Here is a 23,844-nt window from a genome sequence, read left to right as displayed (position 1 = left end):
ATCATGTCCCATTAGAACCACAAATTAGCCTCTTATTCAGAACTCACTAGGACATCTTGAGAACCCTAACCACATCATACCAACAGTCCATTGGCCTCTACTTTAATCAACTTTCCCCACAAAAAACAAAAGCAATGTAGAACAAGAATCCAAACTACAAATGTCAGAATGGTAAACCAACACAGAAATTCACCAGGCTTAGTGAGCAAAGACACTAGACCAGATGACCCAACCAGTAATATGAGCTAAACTCCTCTCATGAGTAATTTAGAGTAGAGCTGTTAAGGATGCCTAAGGAACTCAAAGAACAATGGAACTCACTGTCTATAAAATACAAGAGGATAGGAGAGCAGAAATGAGGAAAACACAAACAGAAATGACATTTAAAAACCTGGTAGGTGAAACGAAAAACTCACTGGAAGGCCTCAACAGCAGAGGAGCAGCTGCTGAGGACAGAATCAGTGAGTGCTAAGACGAGGTGCAGAGAATCTCCACACAACAGCAGAAGATGAAAAATGTCTCCATATAAACCAACAGATAATAAGAGAACGTTTGGATGAATGTAAGAAGAACAACATAAGAATCATTGGGGCACCAGCAGGGCAGGGGGAAAAAATCGGTGAAGAAGAACTGACAAAGCCATCACTGCTGAAAAGTTCCCAGAGCTGAATAGTGTATGCACCTAGATTGAGCAGGCCCAAAGGATACCAGCTAAAAGAAATACAAATAAAAACACTCCAAGTCACATGCTAACCTAAATGAAGAAAACAACAGATAGAGATAGAATACTCAAAGCGGCAATATCAAAGAAGGAAATTGATTTCAAAGGAGTATCCTAGAGATTTAAAGGAGATTTATTAGATGAAACCATGTGGGTCAAAAGACCGTAGTGGGATAGAGTGAAAAAAACTCAATGAGTTGAATACCCCAACAATACTTTACCCAGATAGATAGTCTCCATGTCCATCCATTAAAAAACAAATTTCATGACTTCATTTTTCCTAACAGTTGCATAGTATTCCATTGTGCAGATGTGCCATCATTTTTTGAAGAATGTTTATATTGCTTTCCAGAAAGCTATTTGGACATACAACGACCAGTCGACATTCCTGAAAACAATGAAGGAGAGTTCCTTTTTACCCATATCTGTGCCAGCACCCTTGTTCTTTTGGTTGTGTGCCAATCTCTAACCATGACATTTTTTGACATGCTCAAAACTCCTGAACTTCATATGAAACAATACACACCCACGAATAGCTAAAATAATCCTGAGAAAAAAGAAGCTGGGAGACATCACCTACCCCAACTTCAAACTGTACTACAAAACCATGGTAATTAAAACAGCATAGTATTGGAATACAAAAAGATCTGCAGACCAATGGGATAAAGTTGAATATCTTGGCACACATCCTCAAATATATGATCATTTAATCTTTGGTAAGGGAGCAAGAAATATGATGTGGAGCAAGAAAAGCCTCTTCAACAAATGGTGTTGGAAAAAATGGGCAGGCCCATGTAAAAATAATGATCTTAGACCTCTATACAATGCCATGCATAAAAGTCAGATCAAAAGGGATTAACAAACCAACATCAGACCCGAATCCATAAACTACATGGACGAAAATGTAGGCAATCCCTACACAGTATTGCAGCTAATGGTATCTTTAAAGATGAAATGCCACTGACCAAGCAAGTGGAGGCAAAGATAAACAAATGGAACTACATGAAATTAAGAAACTTCTGCACCACCAAGAAACAGTGACCAACATCCAAAGACAACCTTCAGAGTGGAATAAGTTATTCACCTGAAGCTCTTCTGATAAGGGGTTATTATAAAGAGATACAAGGCACTGGTTGAACCTTACAAGAAAAAAAGTCCAACCTAATCAAAAATTGGGAAAAGAAATGAACAGAAACTTTTGCAAATAAGAGATTAGAATGGACAAAAGGCACATTAAAAAATGCTTTTCATTACGAATCATCAGAGAGATGCAAATCAAAGACTTCTAGTGTCACTGAAAATATTCTCTCAGGTAAAAATGAATATCAATCTAAATATAATTCTATTTATTTCTATGCAGAGGATTTTCATAATGATGAATAAAATTGTCTTAGTATTTCAAATCGGCTACTGTTCTGATTTTATCTAGTTTCATGATTTTGCTAGAAAGACCATGGCTTCTGAGTTAGGATCAGGTTTTCTCTATTTTACACTTTATAAAGTCTCTGAGCTTCCAAATAATCCAGGAACTCTACTTCTTGTAATCTACCCTAAGAAATCAAAAACACTGTTTTCAAAACACATTTCTGTTCCTATGTTCATAGCCCAAATATTAAAGCATACCAAAAGTCCAGTTACAAATGAGAGGATAGTGAAATTGTGGTACACATAAACAATGGAATACTATTTCGATATAAGAAAGATGAAATTATGCAATTTGCCCATGTGGATGGAATTGGAGGGTATTATGTTACGTGAAGTCAGTCAGAAGGAGAGGTTCGAGTACAGTAGGTCTCTCTTGTATTTGGGGTATAATGAAGCAAATAAAAAAATAGAAATGGAATACCTAAGAATACCGAAGAATTCCTAAGAATAGAAAAATTTAAGAATTTGTTACAAAACTGAACTTATCAAGGCAGGATATGTGGGATGGAAGTTTTTCTAGAGACCCAAGATTACACAGAAACGGGGTGGTGGCTAGGGGCCCTTGGAGGCATTTTGGATGAAGGCAGGTATTCTGGTGATGAGTATGGTGTGGAAATGATGTATACATGAAATTGTAATCAATAATATTTAAATCATAGTGGCTCTACAAAAATGGGGTAAATTTTCTCTTTTAAGTTATTATTAATTTTATTTTATTTGTCATTTTAATTGAGGTACTGGCAATTTCAAGACTAATCATTCTTTTAATTCCCTCAGTAATTTAAAATATTAAACCTCACACTCGCATGGTTTCTCTTACTCCTAATAAAAATTTCTTGTCTAGGGGCTGGAGAGATAGCACAGCGGGTAGGGCGTTTGCCTTGCACGCGGCCGACCCGGGTTCAAATCCCAGCATCCCATATGGTCCCCTGAGCATGGCCAGGGGTAATTCCTGAGTGCAGAGCCAGGAGTAACCCCTGTGAATCGCCAGGTGTGACCCAAAAAGCAAAAAAAAAAAAAAAAATTAAAAAAAAAATTTCTTGTCTAACTATTTAGAAAGGTTAATCAGAGTAATCAGGGCCATTTTGCTGATGCATCCAAAACTCTGTCAATGCCTCATTGAGACACATTTTCCCAAAGTATTTCGTTCACATGTGGGTGTGTGCAGGAAGTGATGTCTTCATCCATGTATGTTTCTTTTGGTGTGAAGATGTTGTGCTTATTTCAGAGGGGTGAACCACACCTGGCTGTACTTATGGATTTCTCTTGGCTCTGTGCTCAAGAATACTTTTGGGCCGCGCTTGGAACCGAATCAGGCGTGGGCACATACAAATCAAGTGTGGGAACTCAGGATGACAAAATCCAAGGACCAGAACTGAATATTGAAAGTGTAGGATAACATAGGTTTGTCCTTTGTTCCTTGCCACAGGGGGCTTAGGTTTATCGGGTTACAACCATCACAGTGCTCTGAATCACTCCCATTCCTTTGTGTTTATCTGTAAACTCTTCTCTGTGCTCTCCTCCCCAACCAGTTAATCATCTTTCCCCCTAATCAGATTCTGTTAACTTGTAAGTTCAGATCCTTCTAAGGAATCTGAATATGTATTGTAAGTTAAATATTGCTTTTTCCCCATCTTTTACATAGTGTACTTTAAAGCAATATCCTTTTTGTATGGACAAAGGAAGACAGTTAATATTATGCTTTTGTAACTTGGGAGTTAATTGACTGAATAATATTCACTCCTAGGCATTTGCTTTTTCTACTTAAGCCTCAGTTGCCCTTAGTTGCCTAGCACCCGAAAACCAGGGTCATGCTGAGGGACTGAATAGACCCAGGGCAAGCTGTGAGCTACCGTGGCATCAAAATAGGCCAGGCCAAGCACCACAATACTTAACTATATGCTAAGAGTACGGTTATGGACACACTCTGTTATAACCCAAAAGAGGTAGCTGAATAAGGACCCTGCAGGGCTTAGGGAGAATAACCTGGCCTGAAGATTGTGGTCTGGAATATATAGTGAGATATGCTTAGGAAGAACCAAACTTTAAGTTTAATGTATCTCTTACTGTGCTTATACAAAATGACTTTGCTAGAAATATTAGAAGTAAATTTACTACAGCTATTTAAGTGAATTACTAGCTGGGGGATGTCATTTTGTCCGAATCTTGCAAAATTACGTCGGCAGGGCATAGAGAAACCACAGCAGTGGCCGCAGTGTGGCCACCTGCTCCAGCTGGGCCAAGCCGCAGTGCCATCAGACAGAGCGGTGGCCGCAGTGTGTGCAGTGTCTGATCCACTGTGGGGCGCTGTCAGCCAACCACCGGGTAACCTGGGACTTGGCACAGGTGTTCAATCTGGCACAGACCCTCCGCGATAGCATCCTGCTCTGTCAGCTGCTCAACAACCTCCGGGCACACTCCATCAACCTTAAGGAGATCAACCTGAGGCCACAGATGTCCCAAGTACTACTCAGAGACGCAGGCAGATGCGTGTTAGTCAGTGTGCAGATTGTTACAACATGCTAGTTGACCAAAAGCTTACATTCGGTAGATTGGGAACACCCATAAAGGCAATTAGAGGCTGCCCCAAAAGCCTCCGTCCCTCTCTGAGAGCCCAGCAAGCTACCAAGAGTATCCCGCCCACACAGCAGAGCCTGGCAAGCTACTCTTGGCATACTCGATATGCCAAAAACAGTAACAACGATGGTCCTCATTCCCTTGACCCTGAACAACCCCCAATATGCCTTTGGGCTACACTAGCATGCGACAGGGACGAATGGAGATATTACTGGTGCCCGCTCAAGCAAATCGATGAACAATGGGATGACAGTTATACAGTGATATAGTAATAGTTGCTGGGGAAAGAAGAAAGCAACACACACTCAATGGAACCCCATCCTTGAGTGGATCTCCTAGTAATCTGGAGTAATCTGCTTAGATGAGATTTTGTCCTTGAGTTAATCTCCTGGAGGAGTGGCCTTACCTCTCTTTGTTGATTTGTTAGTGTTCAACCCCATCGTTGTATCCCCACTCTACATGATTTCTATATATACTTGACTGTAAGAGTGGGCTGGGGGATCCAGAGAGAGAAGCAGAAGGAGAATCAGAGGAAAATAGAGAGGAGATTGGAATAAACTGCAATTAATACCGACCAGCCTGGCCCTCATTCCTTCTTTCGCCTTCCCATTGCCATAGGCCTCCCTGAGGTGGGGGAAGCACAGACTATAGAACACATGTGGTGAGAGAGATAGTGCGCCACTGCCCTCTAGTATATACATAGTAAATAGCAAGATCAGGAAAGGAACTCGCCTATATGGAAAACCCATAGGCTTTACAGCATATCTGTCATATAAGACTTGATGAGCCAGAAGAGAATAGAGCTGGGAAAAAAGAACAAAAGACAAAACAATCTTTGAAATGAAAAACACCTCACCAAGTATATTCTATCCAGCTATATGATCACTCAGATGAAGGAATGATACGGAATTTCATGGACAGCAGAAACTTAGTACTTGCTTGCCTGTGACTGATCTTACTGGATCTCTGGTACTACATATGGTCCCCTAGCACGACCAGCATTACTCCTGAGATCAGAACCAAGAATACTCCTGAGCAGCTAAGGGTATGGTTCACATTCAAACCAAAAATATTATTCTGAGAGGTGCCCTTTTTTGGTGGCGGGACCCTCTAAAGTAGTGCTCAGAGGGTCCAGTTTACACAACCTTTGATACTCTCCCAATTGAGGCCAATGTTCAATGTTAGGGCCCCTTGATGTTTCTCTGCTCTGGTGCAACAGTGTTGGGGTCATACCAGAGCCCCTCCCAGGGTTACACCTAATAGTGCTAGGCACTGTAGATCAAACTGGGGATCAACACAGCCTTGAAAAGCAAACCACGCAACTGACCCCTAAGCTATCTCCCTGCTCACCCCCTTGTGTTTTCATTTTCCTCTACCACTTGACAAGGTATGTCCTATTATTTAAAACTTTTGGATTTGGCTCATTGTAATCCAAGTGCTGGGAAAGGATTTCTATGTCTATCATGGTGCTGGTGATCTGAGCAATGCAGGCTTTAAATGGCAATGTAAATAGTCTTTTAAAATCCAGCCAAACTGATTCTGGTTCCTCCCCCTGCACTTTATATAAACACCATGGTTTACAAGGTTGTTCATGATAATGATTACAGGCATTCAATATTCCAACACCCATCCCACCACCATGATCCCCTTCCTCCCACCAATTGTCTCCATTTTCCCAACCACTCCTCAAGCCTGTGACCATAGCAGGCAGACAATAATTTATTTTATATTGCTTGTTATCCCTAATAGAATGATCAAAAAATGTATCAGTCGAAGAATAAATGTGAAAATTGTTGCATCTCACCATGGAGACATTAACTCCTTGTCTGAAGGTTTTAATGAACTGTTGTTGCAAGTTAACCTTCCTTGCAAGTTAATCTCTTTGTTGGTTAATATTGGTTGGTTTCTACTTTACATTCAATCCATCTACTACTGCCATATCAGTGATGTAGATGATGAACATGCATTTGCAGTCACAAACTCTAGAAACTCCAGAGCTCTTAACTGGGAGTCTGGTTTTTACCTGGAATGTGGTTTTAGGGTGTGGGAGTGACTATAAGGGTTTTGTTTGGGTGGAAGCTAGCCCATCACCCTTCAAGAACACCCCAGAGCTCTCAGTCAAGGAGTGGATGTTTGATACATTTATTTGTGTCTAGGCTAGGTGGTCATTTCAGATTTTTTTTGAGTCTGTGGAACAGCGTCAGTTATGAGGAAGATACATAGTGGCAGAGGTGGAATTTGAGTGGCTTTTAATAAATTGAATTAGATGAGTAAAATGTTTATCTTTACATGAGTTTCTTATTGTTATTGAGTGTTAAATAGAATTTAAAATTCAACAATGTTAAATTGGAAAATGTTGGATAGGTCAGTATGAAACAAAAATTGCTTCCAAATTAAATTGCTATATGGTTAAATAGCTTTATATTGGAACAGGGTCATTATCTAAGTTTCAAAACAGATGAAAGATTTTGTACCACTTCCTCATATGCCTGTGTCACTGTGACTACCACTGTATGTAATCATACAGTAATAGTCAGCCTCATCCTCAGGCTGCAGACCAGAGATGTGCAGGAGTCCTGCATTGGCTGAGGTGTCTTTGGATCCAGAGAAGCGATTGGAAACTCCAGGTCCCAAACTTGTACTTGAGTAGTAAGACAGGAGAAAACTGGGGGAGTTCCCAGTCTTCTGCTGGTACCAGTAGATTGTATAGCTGCCAACACTGATACCACTCTTCAGGGTGCAGGTGAGTTTGGCTGTTGATCCAGGAGATGCAGAGACCGAGGGCTCCTGAGTCAGCACAGGCTGGGAGAGACCCTGCAGAGAAAGACTTGCATTATCTTCAGGCAAGAATCAGGTTAAACTCATCAATACTACGAACAAGGAGGAAGTTCTACCAGGCAGCCTCTTGAGTCCTAGCCATACCTGTGCAGTGAAAGAGGAGCGTGAGCAGGAGAGCAGTCCAGGCCATGGTGCACACCACCCTCTGATCCCACAGTGGGCACTGGCTGCCCCACATCTACTTGTCTCCCTCTGCCAGAGGAGGGGCTGTCCATGCAAATCAGTTCAATCTAATAACTGCCCATCTCCTGCTGAGTGTGTTGATGGGGCTCAGTTCACACTCCAGACAGAATTGACGGAGTTTTGAGGGGGAGTTCTAGGAGGAAACACCTGCAGAGAACACACAAAGGTCCTAGCACAGAGGACACAGGAGCTGAATCCCACTCATTGTTCACAGCCTAGGCCCCAGGATAGGTTTCTCTGAGTTAATGGTCCTGACTTAGCAGCTGTGCTCAGAAAGTAAAGGAGTTCCACAGCACCCCCTGTTGTCTGTACTTAAAAAGAATAGAAAAAATATCCTGATTGTTTGTATTCACTGTCACTGTCATCCCTTTGCTCATAGATTTGTTCAAGCGGGTACCAGTAATGTCTCTCATTGAGAGATTTATTGTTACTGTTTTTGGCATATCCAATACACACGGGTAGCTTGCCAGGCTTTGCCGCGAGGGCTCGATACTCTCAGTAGCTTGCTGGGCTCTCCGAGAGGGGCAGAGGTATCGAACTCAGGTTGGCCATGTGAAAGGCAAAAGCCCAACTTCTGTGCTGAATAATAAAAAAATGCATATTTGTCTTGAAAGATACAAAATTGGTTGCATTCAAAGCAAAATAAACAAAATATAAGTTTTCTTAAAACAGAAGAAAAGCTGGAGGGTCCATGGGTGAAAGAGTGTCTACTTTTCTCCAGAGGAGAATGGTAGATGGTAGTTTGGTGACAATCTCTCAGGAGATTATCCTCTAGCTTCCAACGATTTCCAGAGCACACTTGGTTTTAGAATGAAATGGATTCACAAGGGAACTCTATTTGACAACCTTTAATTCACTGCAGTGGTTTCTGTTTCTTTGTATATGTTAAATGGGCTATGCTCATGGGCATTTTCATATATATGTGCTCTGGCATAGCTTAAGGGAACACCACTAGTACCTGGCATCATATTCAGGTTGGACGCATGCAAAACAAGCTCCATATCTACTAGCAGAAATGAGATTTGGTAATGATTAAGGTTGTATTACAGATGATTGTCTGCTACACAGAAACAAAATTTTTAAAAACGCAGTTTGAAGGGGCTGGAGCAATAGCACAGCGGGTAGGGCGTTTGCCTTGCACGCGGCCGACCCGGGTTCGATCCCCGGCATCCCATATGGTCCCCCAAGCACTGCCAGGAGTAATTCCTGAGTGCAAAACCAGGAGTAACCCCTGAGCATCGCTGGGTGTGACCCAAAAAGCAAAAAAAAAATGCAGTTTGAAGACCCACTGAGCATAGGCCAATGTTCAGAGAACATTACCATGGTCAAAAATAACAATCTGTCTAGTGTTTTACACACTCAACCTGTTTGTTCAATTTCACAGATATTTGTTATCGTGTTTGTAAAAGTAACTCATGAGAAATCTCTCCTGATCTTTAAAAATCTACTATGATGATCTTACTCTTGTAGTGAGGTGGTGCATTAAGCACAGTCACACAATGAATGGGAACAGGGAAAGGTTAGATGTGCAGATAGATGACTAAGGTTGAGAGGAGATAATGTGGAGCAAGATCTGTTGGTGCCTAGCCAGATAATTAGGACTAGTCCTTGGATACTGCCCTGCCAGCAGGAAGCAGAGCCAGGACACCAATTTGAAGTAAGTGGGTGAGCTAAGGGTTGTGAGTCTCACTGACCTGGAAAAAACCCACAGGCCCTCTTGTGCCATCTCGACCATACAGTATCCTTCACATTACAAAGAAACAATTCCCCATTCTCACAGACCTCAGATATGACTTACTCTTTACAAGAAGATATTCCGTTTAGAAGAGGAGGTGCTCACCACATACCTCAGGTATGTGAGAGTGGTGGCTCTGGAGCCTATGTGTCTGGTTATACATTCCTCCCCGAAGATTGCAGATATGAGGTTGACAGCATAATGTATACTTTGATGCCCTGATAATGTATGCTTATCTTGTGGCCTCTTGTCCCCTTGTCAATGATTCTCCTTGCTGTAGTCCATTAGTGATGTATAGGAGAAAAAAGCAAATAAAAGGAGACTGCAAAGGCTGCTCTATGCCATAGAGCCAGAGAGAGCCGTGGTGCTCCATACTTATGCATTTCTCTCGCCTGAATTCTCTGTGCCTCCGACACACACGAGATTTCTGACAACAAAGATCCCTGGGAGGAGCTAATTAGAGGTTAATATCCTTACTATGTCTGATGAACACCCATGTGGTTTCCAGATAACATTTCTCTGTATGCTTTTACTGATTAGACATCTCAGAGGCTGCTCACATGAGACCAACTCCCCCAGAGTGTGAATAATTTAATAGCACAAGGAACTCAGTGATTTCTCACCAGGAGGTTTTCTAAAGATACTGTGGTCTATAAAATCTTAACTTCCTTTCCTCATTTTTTTGAAACAGGAAGAAACAGGAAAACACTGAAAAGCCTCTCTCACAAGGAACTCTACAACATGAAAAATATCAACAAATGATGTCTGAGATAGATGGACATGGAAAGTTTTTCCATAAACTTTGGTATACAAATTGCGCCTATTTTTTTGTTTGTAAGAAATTAATCAGGTGGGCCGGAGCCATAGTACAGTGCATAGGGAGTTTGCCTTGATGCGGCCAACCCAAGTTCAATCCCCAGCATCCCATATGGTCCCCCTAGCACTGCCAGGAATAATCCCTGAGCATTGCTCAGTGTGACCCGAAAAGAAAAAAAAAAGAAAAGAAATGAATCAGAACAACATAGGTTGTTTTCTTTGTTTTTTATTTTACTTGAAATGAATATGACAAATTAGATAAAAATTTCTAACAATTGGTATATAATGGCATTTATCCAGAAATTTAATTTGGAACCTGAACAGTCCACAGCTAAGTGACATGACCTGATCTCACTTGATATAAATTGCTGCAAGAACTCACTTGAGTCCAATGAATTCATTTCTATGAAGTGAGAGATTCTCTTCTGAGACACAGAAACACTCAAATTTTCAGGTCACCATCTACACAGGAAAAACATAATTCCATTGGACACTGAAGGAATACACACAGCTGGAGCAATCATCAGAAAATAGGCAGAGGAGGAGGGCCACAATGTATTTGCTAAGAACTCACAAGTGGAATCTAAAACTATGAGTGTGATTCCAAGGGTGCTCTTAGTTCATCTTTACACTTAAGGTTGTGGCAGACTAGTGAGTTACTTTGTTTTCGCTCCTCAGCTCTTATTCAATGTTCTAAATTGTAGGTCTTTGTCTTGATTTGATTCTATAAATAGAAAGAGTTATTCTAATTTCCAGTGTAATTACTATAGGAAACATCTTAAAAAGTCCTGGTCCACTGGTTTTTAGACAAGGAGTTGGCCACTAGCTGATTGATCACAAAAACAATGTTTATTGGAGGATCAATCACCTTCCTCGAAATTCTTTTTTTTTAAAAAAAATTCCTTATACTGACATTCATCACAAAGGGATACTTTTCAATTCATCTTTTTTACTTAAGGTATCAATTGCATGTTAATTCTATTGACAATGTTCAGAAGAAAGACTGAAATCAACTTCTGTGTAAGCATACTAGTGTCCTTTTTGAAAGGTATTCTACTCAGACATGGCATACTAGAGAAATAGTTAATAAAATATGTGATGCAAAGTTTAATTATGATTCAGTTTTTATTGGAAATGATATATGTGTTTCTACAGAATAATCTTTTTCAAAAACCATTTTTTTTAATTGAATCACTGTGAGAACAGTTACAAAGCTTTCCAGTCTAACTCTCAGTCATACAAAGATCAAACACCCATCCCCTCACCAGTGCACACATTTCAACACTAGGAACCCCAGTATATCCCCCATCCCAACCCTCCCTCTGCCTACATGGCAGATGATTTCCACCTTACTCTCTCTTCGCTTTGATCACATTCAATATTTCAACAAAAGATCCATCATTATTATTTGGAAATTTCCCCAACGTTCAGATTTGCTGAAAAGGAATCATTAGATAATTTGTTTTCTATTGCTGATATGAAGAGCATTTTGGATTTCTGATATTTTAGTAATAAGTCTGGTGGGATTTCTGCCAAAAGCTGCTGGGCTCTGAGATTGTTTTGTGTGCCTCTGGGTTCATGCCCGATCAGGAACCAGGAGCCATTCGTGGGCGGCAACTTGGGGCCTTGCCAGGGCAGGGAGAGGGGCTGGTTCAACCCCCATCTTTTGAGGCCCCGCATGTCACGTCTTTGCAGTCTCATACCAGGCTGTCCAATAGGCTCTGACAAGGTGGCAGCCACTGTGCCTAGAGGGAGAAAAGGCATAAGGGACAAACACCTTTCCCCACCACGGTGCCATAATTTAGTGCTCAGTCCAGATGTATTTCTGACAGAAGCCGCTGGGTTCTGAGATTGGTTTGTGTGCCTCTGGGATTGTGGCCATTCAGGAGCCAGGAACCATTCATGGGCAGAAACTCTGGGACTCGTTAGGGTAGGGAGAGATGCCGATTCCACCCTCCATTCTGAGAGGCCCCACGTGTCACCACTCGCTCTCTAGTTTGGGGCAGGGGCAGACGCTAGACCGTTTATTTTCCATTGCTCACTTTGTTTATCAGGAAAGGTCATGCGGCGGGTTTGGAAGAATAGTCCTGTGGCCACGTACCAGAGCCATGCTTGTAAAAGCACCTGGTCGCCGGGATTCCATCTGGAGAAGGCAGGGAGACTGCATCTGGCCCATCTGAGAGTTCCTGGGATATCAGCTCGGTATGGAACCCAGAGAATTCTCCAGTGTTGTGGTGCCTGCTGGATTTCTTCCCTGCTGAATGCAATCCAAAAACCAAATATTTTGGTTGATCACTTGATTTTTGTATGGGTGGTTAGGTTTCAATGTTTCCAAAGTGGCTTTAACTGCTTTTGTTACTCAGAGGGCACAAGGCAATAATCAGTATTATGTATGCAAGGTGTTCTTGGTCAGGTACCAATCACTGTTTTGTTTTGTTTTAAAATTTTTTAAATTGTATAGAATCACCAAGAGATAGTTACAAGCTTTCATGTTTGGGTTTCTATCTCACAATGATCAAACACCCATCCCTCCACCAGTGCACATTCCCCACCATCAATATCCCTGGTATACCCCCCTTTCCACACTCCCCTACCTCTATGGCAGACAATATTCCCCATACTCTCTCTCTACTTTTGCAACACAGACACTGAGAGGTCATCATGTTTGGTCCATTATCTACTTTTGGCATGCATCTCCCATCCCAACAGGTTCCTCCAGCCATCATTTTCTTAGTGATCCCTTCTCTATTCCATCTTCCTTCTCCCCTTGGCTCATGAGGCAGTCTTCCAGCTATGGGGCAATCCCCCTGGCCTTTGTATCTACTGTCCATGGGTGTCATCCTCATGTGATGTTATTTTATACTCTACAAATGAGTGCAGTCCCTCTATGTCTACCCCTATTTTGCTGACTCGTTTCACTTAGCATGATACTCTCCATGGCTATCCATTTATAAGCAAGTTTTATAACTTCATCTCTCCTAACAGCTGCACAGTATTCCATTGTGCAGATGTACCAAAGTTTTATTAACCGGTTATCTGTTCTAGGTCACTTGGGTTGCTTCCAGATTTTGGCTATAGGGAACAGTGCTGCAATGAACATGTAGGTACAGATGTCATTTCTACTGTGCTTTTTTGCATCCTCAGGATATATTCCCAGAAGTGGTATTGAAGGGTCATATGGAAGCTCAATTTCTAGTTTTTGAGGGACTATCCATATTGTTTTCCAGAAAGGCTGGACCAGTTGGCATTCCCACCAAAAGTGAAGGAGCGTCCCTTTTTCCCCCACATCCATGCCAGCACTGGTTGCTTTTGTTCTTTTGAATGTGTGCCAGTCTCTGTGGTGTGAAATGATATATCATTGTTGTTTTGATTTGCATCTGATGACTAGCCATGTGGAGCATTTTTTCATGTGCCTTTTGGCCATTTGTACTTCTTTTTTGAGGAAACTTCTGTTCATTTCTTCTCCCCATTTTTTGATGGGGTTGGAGGTTTTTTCTTATACAATTCTACTAGTGTCTTGTATATCCTTGATATTAATCCCTTATCAGATGGGTATGGGGTAAATATTCTTTCCCATTCTGTGGGCTATTTCTGTATTTTGGTCACATTTTCTTTTAAATTGCAGACGCTTCTTAGTTTGATGTAGTCCCATTTGTTTGTTTGCTTACACTTGCATGGTCAGTGCTGTTTCATCTTTAAAGATGCTTTTAGCTTCAATGCCATGGAGAGTTCTGCGTTCATTTTCTTCTATGAACCTTATAGATTCATGTCTGATATTGAGGTCTTTAATCCACTTTGATCCAATTTTTGGGCCTGGCATTAGACAGAGGTCAGAGTTCATTTTTTTTGCAGTTAGCTATCCAGTTTCCCCAGCATCACTTGTTGAAGAGGCTTTCCTTGTTCCACTTCGAATTTCTTGCTCCTTTGTCAAAGATTAAGTGGCCATATATTTGGGGGTCTGTGACAGGATATTCAACTTTGTTCCATTGGTTTGCATGTCTGTTTTTATCCCATCACCATGCTGTTTTTATTACTACTGCTTTGTAGTAGAGTTTGAAGTTGGGGAAGGTGACACCACCCATCTTCTTTTTTCCAAGGATTGCTTTAGCTATTCGTGGGGGTTTTTCTTGCATATAAGTTTCAGGAGTGTTTTGTCTATTTCTTTAAAAAGTGTCATGTGTATCGTTATTGGGACTGCATTAAATTTGTATAGTGATTTGGGCAGTATTGCCATTTTGATAAGGTTAATTCTCCCTATCCATGAGAAGGGGATGTGTTGCTATTTCCTAGTGTCTTCCTTTATTTCTTGAAGTAGTGTTTTGTAATTTTCCTTGTATAGGTCCTTAAGCTCTTTGGTTAAGCTGATTCCAAGGTATTTCATTTTCTGAGGTACTATTGTGAACGGGATTGTTTTTTAATGTCTCTTTCTTCTCTTTCATTATTTGTATATAAGAAAGCCATGGACTTTTGGGTGTTGATTTTGTAGCCTGCCACTTTACTATATCGACTTATTGTTTCTAGGAGCTTTTCTGTAGAGTCTTTAGGGTTTTCCAAGTATAGTATCATATAATCTGCAAATAGTGATAACTTGATCTCTTCCTTTCCTATCTGTATGATCTTGATATCTTTTTCTTGTCTAACTGCTATGGCCAGAATTTCCAGTACTACATTGAATAGGAGTGGCGAAAGCAGGCAACCTTGCCTTGTGCCCATACTTAGAGGGAAGGCTTTCAGTTTTTCCCCATTGAGAATGATACTTGCCGTGGGATTTTGGTAGATGGCTTTGACTATATTGAGGAAAGTTCTTTAGATGCCCATTCTGCTGAGAGTTTTCATCATAAACGGGTGCCGAATCTTGTCAAATGCTTTCTCTGCATCTATTGATATGATCATATGGTTTTTATTATTCCTTTTATTAATATGATGAATTATGTTGATTGACTTGCGAATGTTCAACCATCCTTGCATCCCTGGGATGAATCCTACTTGGTCATGGTGTATGATCTTTTTGATGAGTCGTTGGATTCTATTTGCTAATATTTTGTTGAGGATCTTTGCGTCTGTGTTCATCAGGGATATCATTGTAATTCTCTTTCTTTGTGGTATCTTTGTCTGTTTTTGGCATCAGGGTGATCTTTGCTTCATAGAAACTGTTTGGAAGTGTTTTTGATACTTCAATTTCCTGTAAAAGCTTAAAGAGGTTTGGGAGTAAGTTCTCTTTAAAAGTTTTTAAGAATTCGCTAGTAAATCCATGTGGGCCAGGTTTTTTGTGCTTGGGGAGACTTTTCATTACCTTTTCAATTTCTTTGATGGTGATAGGTCTGTTCAGGTATTCCAGGTCTTCTTGGTTCAGCTTTGGGAGACTATAGGAGTCTAGGAATTGATCCATGTCTTCGAGGTTTTCATGTTTCGTGGCATAAAGATTCTCAAAGTAATCTCCAAGAATCCTTTGAATTTCTGTAATTTCTCTGGTAATGTCTCCCTTTTCATTTCTAATTTTGTTTATTAGGGTTTTCTCTCTCCATTTTTTGGTGAGTCTTGCTAGAGGTTTATCGATCCTATTTATTTTCTTAAAGAACCAACTCTTGGTTTCATTGATCTTTCGGATTGTTTTTTTGAGTTTCCATCTCATTAATTTCTGCCCTGAGCTTTATTATTTTCTTCCTCCTGTTTGGATTGGGCTCCTTTTGTTGGTCATTCTCCAAGCTCTTAAGCTTTGAGGTTAGGTTGCTTATGTGGGCTAGCTCGTCCTTCCTGAGGAATGCTTGTAGAGCTATGAACTTTCCTCTTAACACAGCTTTTGCTGTGTCCCATAGGTTTGGTAACTCGTGTCCTTATTGTCATTCATTTCCAGGAATCTTTTGATTTCCTCTTTGATTCCTTTCTAAGCCACTCATTGTCCAGTCGTGAGCTGTTTAATTTCCAGGTGTTTGATTTGATTTTCTCTTTGTGTGTGTGATGTATTTCTAATTTCAGTGCATCGTGGTCTCAGAAGATCGTTGATACAATCTCTATCTTCTTAATTTTATGGAAGTATGTTTTGTGGCTCAGCATGTGGTCTCTCTTGGAGAACGTTCCATGCACACTTGAGAAGAATGTATATTCAGCTTTTTGAGGATGAAGTGTCCTGTATATATCTACCAAATCCCTTTTTTCCTTTCTTCCCTGAGATGCTGCATGTCCTTGCTAAGCCTGAGTCTGGTTGATCTATCAAGAGGTGATAAAGCATGGTTGAAGTCTCCCACTAGTATTGTGTTGCTATCAATGTCTTTCTTCAAGTCTATGAGTAGTTGTTTTAAGTACTTGCTGGTCCTTCATTAGGTGCATGTATGTTTAGCATTGCTAGTTCTTCCTGTTGCACAGATCCCCTTATCAATAAGAAATGACCTTCACTGTCTCTTGTGACATTCTTCAATCTGAAATCAATGTGGTCTGATACTAGGATGGCTACCCCAGCATTTTTATGGCAGTTGTTCACTTGCAGGATTGTTTTCCAGCCTTTGACTTTGAGCCTGTGTTTTTTCTGACTGTTGAGATGTGTTTCTTGCAGGCAGCAGAATGTTGGGCTCAATTTTCTAATCCACCCTACCACTCTGTGTCTTTTAATTGGTGCATTTAGCCCGTTGATGTTGAGAGAAATTATTGATATGAGGGTTTGTCCCATTTTTCTGCTGAAGTTTGGTGTATTTGAGGATCCTGTCTCGTCTTAGTAGCCCATTCAGTTGTTCTTGTAACCATGGTTTTGAGTCTGAAGTTCCTGAGCTGTTGTTTATCTGTCAAGCTGTGTGTTGTTCCTTGTATTATAAATTAGAGTCTACCTGGGTAAATTATTTTTGGTGAGGCATTTATTTCATTGAGTTTTTTTTTCACTATATCCTACCACTGTTTTGGGGCCATGAGGGTTTCATCAGACAAGTTGGCTGTGAATCTTAAGGATGCTCCTTTATAGTCAATTTCTTTCTTTGATCTTGCTGCTTTCAGGATTTTGTCTCTATCTAACATTTTGATCATTTTGATCAGGATGTGTCTTGAGGTACTTTTATTTGGATTTCTTCTAGCTGGTACTCTTTGGGCCTCCTGAATGTGGTCACATGTTTTCTTCAGCTCTGGGAACATCGTAGAAATGATGTCTTTGACAGTTTCTTCTTCATCAGGGTTTTCTTCCTGTCCCTCTGGGACTCCAATAATTCTTATATTACTCCTCTTGGCTTCATCACGATCTTCTCTTGCCATCTGTTCCCAGATTGTCAGTCTCTTTTCCATTTTCTGTTGTTTCTAGAGACTCTCTGGACTTCATGTTTGAGCTCACGAATTCTGTCCTCAGCATCTGTTTCTCTGCTGCTGAGGCCATCTAGTGGGTTTTTTAATTCACCTACCAGGTTTTTCACGTCTGGCATTTCTGTTTGTATTTTCTGCATCTCTACCTTCAAATCTTCTTGTATTTTATTGATGTTGCTTTCCATTGATTCTTTTAACTCTCTAAACATCCTCAGTAGCTCCTTTCTAAATTCCTTGTCAGAGAGGTTGTATAGCACTTCATTGCTCTTGGGTCTTCTGGGCTAGCCTCTTCAACAAGTAAGGTTGGTGGGAATCTGCATTGCTTTACCATTGTGACCTATGTGACTCAGCCCTTCACAATCTCTGTTGCTATTCTGTTTATGATGCAATATTAATTTAGTTGGGCTAATGAGATATTGGCTAATGTGTTTCTGTTGGTTAAGCTAACCTGGTGAAAGTTCCATCTAAGAGGGTAACTTCTGGTTCTTGTGGGATATAGAAGGGAGAGAATAATTCATGTCTGCGTTTGCAGCCTCGGCCCTGGGAGGAGCCCTGACCCAGGCTACAGGTACCAATCATTGTTAACAGAAATAAGAAGATGCAAAATAAACCGCACCAATTGTAAATACTGCTGTGTATATTTGCTGGTCTAATATTACCAGGAAATAATAGATCTTCATTGATCTCTGTTTAAGGGTGAACTTCTTCACTTGCCTACATCTTTTGCTATAGAATAGACAGATATTCAAAGCTACATATACTCTGCTCTTGAGGAGAATTTTTGCAAAAAGTGGGAAAGTAGACTATAGACTGAACATGATTGCCATTCAATACTTGCATTGCATTCCACAACACCCTAAAGAAGAGGGAATAAAAGGGAATGCACCTGTCAACAGAGGTGGAGGGGGGAAGGGGGGAAGGGGGGAATGGAAGGGATACTGGGAACATTGGTGGTGGAGAACTGGCACTGGTGGAAAGATGGGCACTCAATCATTGAATGATTGAAATATAAGCACAAAAGTTTGTAAGTCTGCAACTGTACTTCATGGTGATTTATTAAAAATAAATTAAAAAAATTTAAAAAGTGGCAAAGTATGGGGAAAACGCAATAGTGGGAATGAAGTTGAGAGATTAAGTTTAGGGGACAGGGGACATAAATAGAGAAGGCAGGGAGGAATATAATAAAGAAATGAGTCTAGTGTATTTTGTATGAACGTTTTCATTTGTTATTTCCTTTGTCACATCATCTTTTAGTGAATCCACATGTAACAGACATCTTTCTTTAGAAACATCGTCCTATTGTTAAAATATTTTGTTCCTTGGATGGCGAAATCTTATTTGCTGCCTTACCTAAGGCTGATATCAAGGTTTAAGTGTTGTACATAAAGTCAACTGAAGCCACAATCGATCCTTGGATAAATGTTATTTATAATGAGAACACAGTTGTGTGAGCACTGACCATTTTTCCTGGTAAAGAAAAAATTCAGATGGCAATTGTTAAGCCCAGGACTATGGGTTCCCAAGCTGTGAGACAGACAGAGACACTAACTCAATAATGCGAAAGCAGTACAAGTTTTATTCCAGCATACTGGTGTCAACTATCTCACCCACAGAGTGGTTTCTTGATAGCAACCCGGACCTTCAACTGCAAGCAGTTTATATACGCTTTGATTGCATAAGCAGTACATGCCTCATTGTTTCAGGAAAATCTTACTTAGTTACCAAACAAGGGTGTTTGGCAAGCGACAGGGTACGTGTTAGACTCTGATAGGCTTGTGGTTGTTGAGTACATTCTTTATGGTTTCTGGCAAATTGTAATTGATTGAGCCCACTTGCACTGCACAGGAACTTTGCAGGTGGGTTCAGGTTAGCTAGTTAAACATTGTTTCATTGCTGGGAAACTGGGACTGTTTCAGTTCCAAGAACTGAACCTGAGGTTCACCTGATCTTTCTCATTTCTGCCTCCTCTCATCGTGTCAGTTTTGTACTTACAGGAATGACCCATGTAAACTGGTGAGTGTTAGTAGAAATGTAGCATAGTGAAACTCCTGTGATAACATCCCACAATGAGTGGTCCACATATCAAACAGATATAGTTAATTCAGTGATTCCCAGTAAAAAAAAATAGCAGGAACATTCAACCTGGAAAAAAATAAAAAATGAAGGAGGAATGTTAAAAGTAGGATCAAGTCTTTATCAAAGTCCCAATGCTGCTTTCTTTATCAAACCCATTATACTTGAGAATTCATGAACTTCTGGTGATTCAGTGGGTTTGTAAATGGGGAAACTGAAGGCTGGACACTCATGTCCAGTGAGCCTCTAGTCTTCTTAGCCTACAACTTACCTATTTGTGCCAGAATGAGAAAACAAACAGTACTGGAGATGTTTTGTTTAATTTACACAAAGTACAATTATATTTTGTCATCATTCTCCAGTCTGTTTTAACAGTTTTTTATTCTTTGCTTCTAATCTGTGTTGGATGTAAAAATATCTCTCCCAGTGGGTGGAAACACTTTCTTTCTCTTTTTTCACTTTGAATTTCTAAATTCATATAATTTCTTTTTAATTTTATTTTAAATGAATATATATATATGAATTATTGAGGCACTATGACTTACATAGGTATTTATTCAGTTTAAGTCCAACATCAATGCCACACCATTGTCAACTTCCCTCCAACTTTGATTGCAATGAAAACTCCTAGATCAGATACTGGACACAAATTCAACAAAGATTTGCATACTCTAGCAATATTCCTTTATACAATTGCTGCTCTTTCTCTTTCTTTCTTTCTTTCTTTCTTTCTTTCTTTCTTTCTTTCTTTCTTTCTTTCTTTCTTTCTTTCTTTCTTTCTTTCTTTCTTTCTTTCTTTCTTTCTTTCTTTCTTTCTTTCTTTCTTTCTTTCTTTCACTTTTTGGGTCACACTTGGTGATGCTCAGGGTCAACTGCATGCAAGGCAAATGTCCTACCTATTGTACTATCACTCCAGCCCCTTCAACTGGCTTGATTGAAACTCTAACTATTGAAGAAAAATATCAATAAATCCAGGTGACAGCCTAGACTCTGACCTCTAAGCAAAAGACTGTAAATGTTAAGGTCAGGTTGCCTTTTGGCAATTTAGAGCATCTGTGCTAGCAATTTATGATCCTCTATTCAAACATTAATCTCCCCTGCCTTTGAGATTGACGTGTATCCTCAGGAAATAGAATCTAATCTTGATTCTTGTAACATATATAAGCATGTATCTTCCAATTAGAAAAATTCTCCTGTGAACATAAGGAGAATCACATTACTCTCTGGGGACCAGTGGCACAGTTTGTCAAGGGGATGATAGTCCTCTTAGCACAGTCAATGAGATATCTGTGAGATCAGTTGGAAGAACATAATCATAAGGTCTCTGACCAGTATAATATCCTCAATATCTCCTTAGGACCATACAATACTTTTATAACATACACACAAACACACGTCTTTTCTCTCAAAAGAATTATGTTTGACATGAAAATTATACATCAACTCATTTGTAGAACACAAAGGAGCAAAAAATATTTTGCCTGTAGCACACAGGACACCTTACCTGTGACTCTACTGTGTTGTAGGTACACTGCTGAAAGCCATCACTATAATAATCTAAAAGATAAGGCACAGAAAACATTGGTTAAAAGTATGTAATTGACAGCTGTAGAGCTGTTGTCTGCATTGGGATTAAGGCAACACAGCAGAAGAGGGAAAAAAAGACCTTCCTTCCTTCTAGTCAGGGACAACCTAAAGGAAAGAAAAAGAAACCTGTATGTCAACAAGGACACAATGTCATTCATGTGACACAGCTGTATTACTCTCACCTCTTTTGTTGAAGCCCAGTTAATGTAACATCCTTTGGACACTTCATCAACACACAGGTCTAAGGGCATTCAGCATATTGTCTCTCTACTAGCCATAGTTTTGAGATTTTACATTTGGTAATAAACACTGTATAGACTCACCTGACCACCATTCTCTAATATTTTTGTTAGTTAAGATTGGTTGGTTTCTAATTTCCATACCATCCATCTACTACTGGTATATCAGTGATGTAGATGTTGGACGTGCATTTGCTGTTGCATGCTTTAGAAACTCAAGAGCTCTTAACTGGGCTGTCTTGTTGGAGTTCAATTTTTAACTGGAATATGGCTTTCGGGTGTGAGAGTGACTGCAAAGGTTTTATTTGGGAAGAAGCTGCCCCCCACAGACCCCCCCACTGCCACCTCCAAGAGAACCCTGGAACTCTCACTCAGTAATGTGTGTTTGAGAAATTTTTTTTTTGTGGCAAGATGGTACCTTTCAAGACATGTTTGAGTCTCTGGAAAAGAATCAATAGATAAGGAAATTACAGAGGAGCAAGAGATTGGGCGTGAGTGGTTTTTAGCATTTAATTAGCTAATTAAAAAGTTTATTTCTCCACGGGTTTCTTATTGTTATAGAGAGTTCAATAAAAGTTTTAAGTTCAGATAAGTTAAATAGGAGTATATTGAATAGGTCATTATAAAACAAAAATTGCTTCTAAATAAAATTACTATATGCTTAAATAGCTTTATATTGGAACAGGGTCATTATTTAAGTTTCAAAACAGACAAAAGTTTTTGTACCACTTCCTCTTATGCCTGTGTCACTGTGATTAGTACTACTATAATAAATCATACAGTAGTAGTCAGCCTCATCCTCAGGCTGCAGACCAGAGATGTGCAGGAGTCCTGCATTGGCTGAGATGTCTTTGGATCCAGAGAAGCGATTGGAAACTCCAGGTCCCAAACTTGTACTTGAGAGTAATACAGGAGAAAACTGGGGGAGTTCCCAGTCTTCTGCTGGTACCAGTAGATTGTATAGCTGCCAACACTGATACCACTCTTCAGGGTGCAGGTGAGTTTGGCTGCTGTTCCAGGAGATGCAGAGACCGAGGGCTCCTGAGTCAGCACAGGCTGGAGAGGGACCCTGCGAAGAAAGACTTGTATTATCTTCAGGCAACAATCAGGTTAAACTCATCAATACTATGAACAAGGAGGAAGTTCTACCAGGCAGCCTCTTGAGTCCTAACCATACCTGTGCAGTGAAAGAGGAGCGTGAGCAGGAGAGCAGTCCAGGCCATGGTGCACACCACCCTCTGATCCCACAGTGGGCACTGGCTGCCCCACATCTACTTGTCTCCCTCTGCCAGAGGAGGGGCTGTCCATGCAAATCAGTTAAATCTAATAACTGCGCATCTCCTGCTGAGTGTGTTGATGGGGCTCAGTTCACACTCCAGACAGAATTGACGGAGTTTTGAGGGGGAGTTCTAGGAGGAAACACCTGCAGAGAACACACAAAGGTCCTAGCACAGAGGACACAGGAGCTGAATCCCACTCACTGTTCACAGCCCAGACCACAGGACTGGTTTCTCTGAGTTAATGGTCCTGACTTAGCAGCTGTGCTCAGAAAGTAAAGGAATTCCACAGCACCCCCTGTTGTCTGTACTTGAAAAGAATAGAAAAAAAATCCTGATTGTATTACTGAATAATAATAAAATGCATATTCGTCTAGAAAGACACAAAATTGACTGCATTTGAAACAAAATAAACAAAATATCAGTTTTCTTAAAACAGAAGAAAAGTTGGAGGGTCCATGGCTGAAAGAGTGTCTACTTTGTCCAGAGGAGAATGGTAGATGGTAGTTTAGTGATAATCTCTCAGGAGATTATCCTCTAGCTTCCAAGGATTTCCAGAGTACACTTGGTTTTAGAAAGACATGGATTCACAAGGGAACCTATTTGACAACCTTTAATTCACTGCACTGTTTTTTGTTCCTTTGAATGTAAGTTAAATGGGCTATACTCATGGGCATTTCCATGTTTATGTGCTCTGGCAGAGCTTAAGGGAACACCACTAGTACCTGGCATCATATTCAGGTTGGATGCATGAAAAACAAGCTCTATATCTACTAGCAGAAATGAGATTTGGTAATGATTAAGGTTGAATTATAGATGACTGTCTGCTACACAGGAACAGAATTTTTAAAAATGCAGTTTGAAGACCCACTATGCATAGGCCAATGTTCAGAGAACATTACCATGGTCAAATATAACAATTTGCCTAATGTTTTACACACTCAACCTGTTTGTTCAATTTCACAGATATTTGTTATTGTGTTTGTAAAAGTAACTCATGAGAAATCTCTCCTGATCTTTAAAAATCTACTATGATGATCTTACTCTTGTAGTGAGGTGGTGCATTAAGCACAGTCACACAATGAATGGGAACAG

At 40.3% G+C, this 23,844-nt stretch overlaps 1 pseudogene; it reads right to left on the bottom strand.

The window, feature by feature from the left end:
* Positions 1-22,166: 22,166 nt before the first annotated feature.
* On the bottom strand, positions 22,167-22,695 carry LOC129407061 (immunoglobulin lambda variable 5-39-like; annotated as a pseudogene).
* Positions 22,696-23,844: the final 1,149 nt, after the last annotated feature.

The sequence above is a fragment of the Sorex araneus genome, chromosome 9, assembly GCF_027595985.1.
Source record: "Sorex araneus isolate mSorAra2 chromosome 9, mSorAra2.pri, whole genome shotgun sequence".
In the NCBI taxonomy this organism is placed as follows: Eukaryota; Metazoa; Chordata; class Mammalia; order Eulipotyphla; family Soricidae; genus Sorex; species Sorex araneus.
The sequence above is the reverse complement of the archived record's forward strand: the minus strand, read 5'-3'. Positions and strand labels throughout refer to the sequence as shown.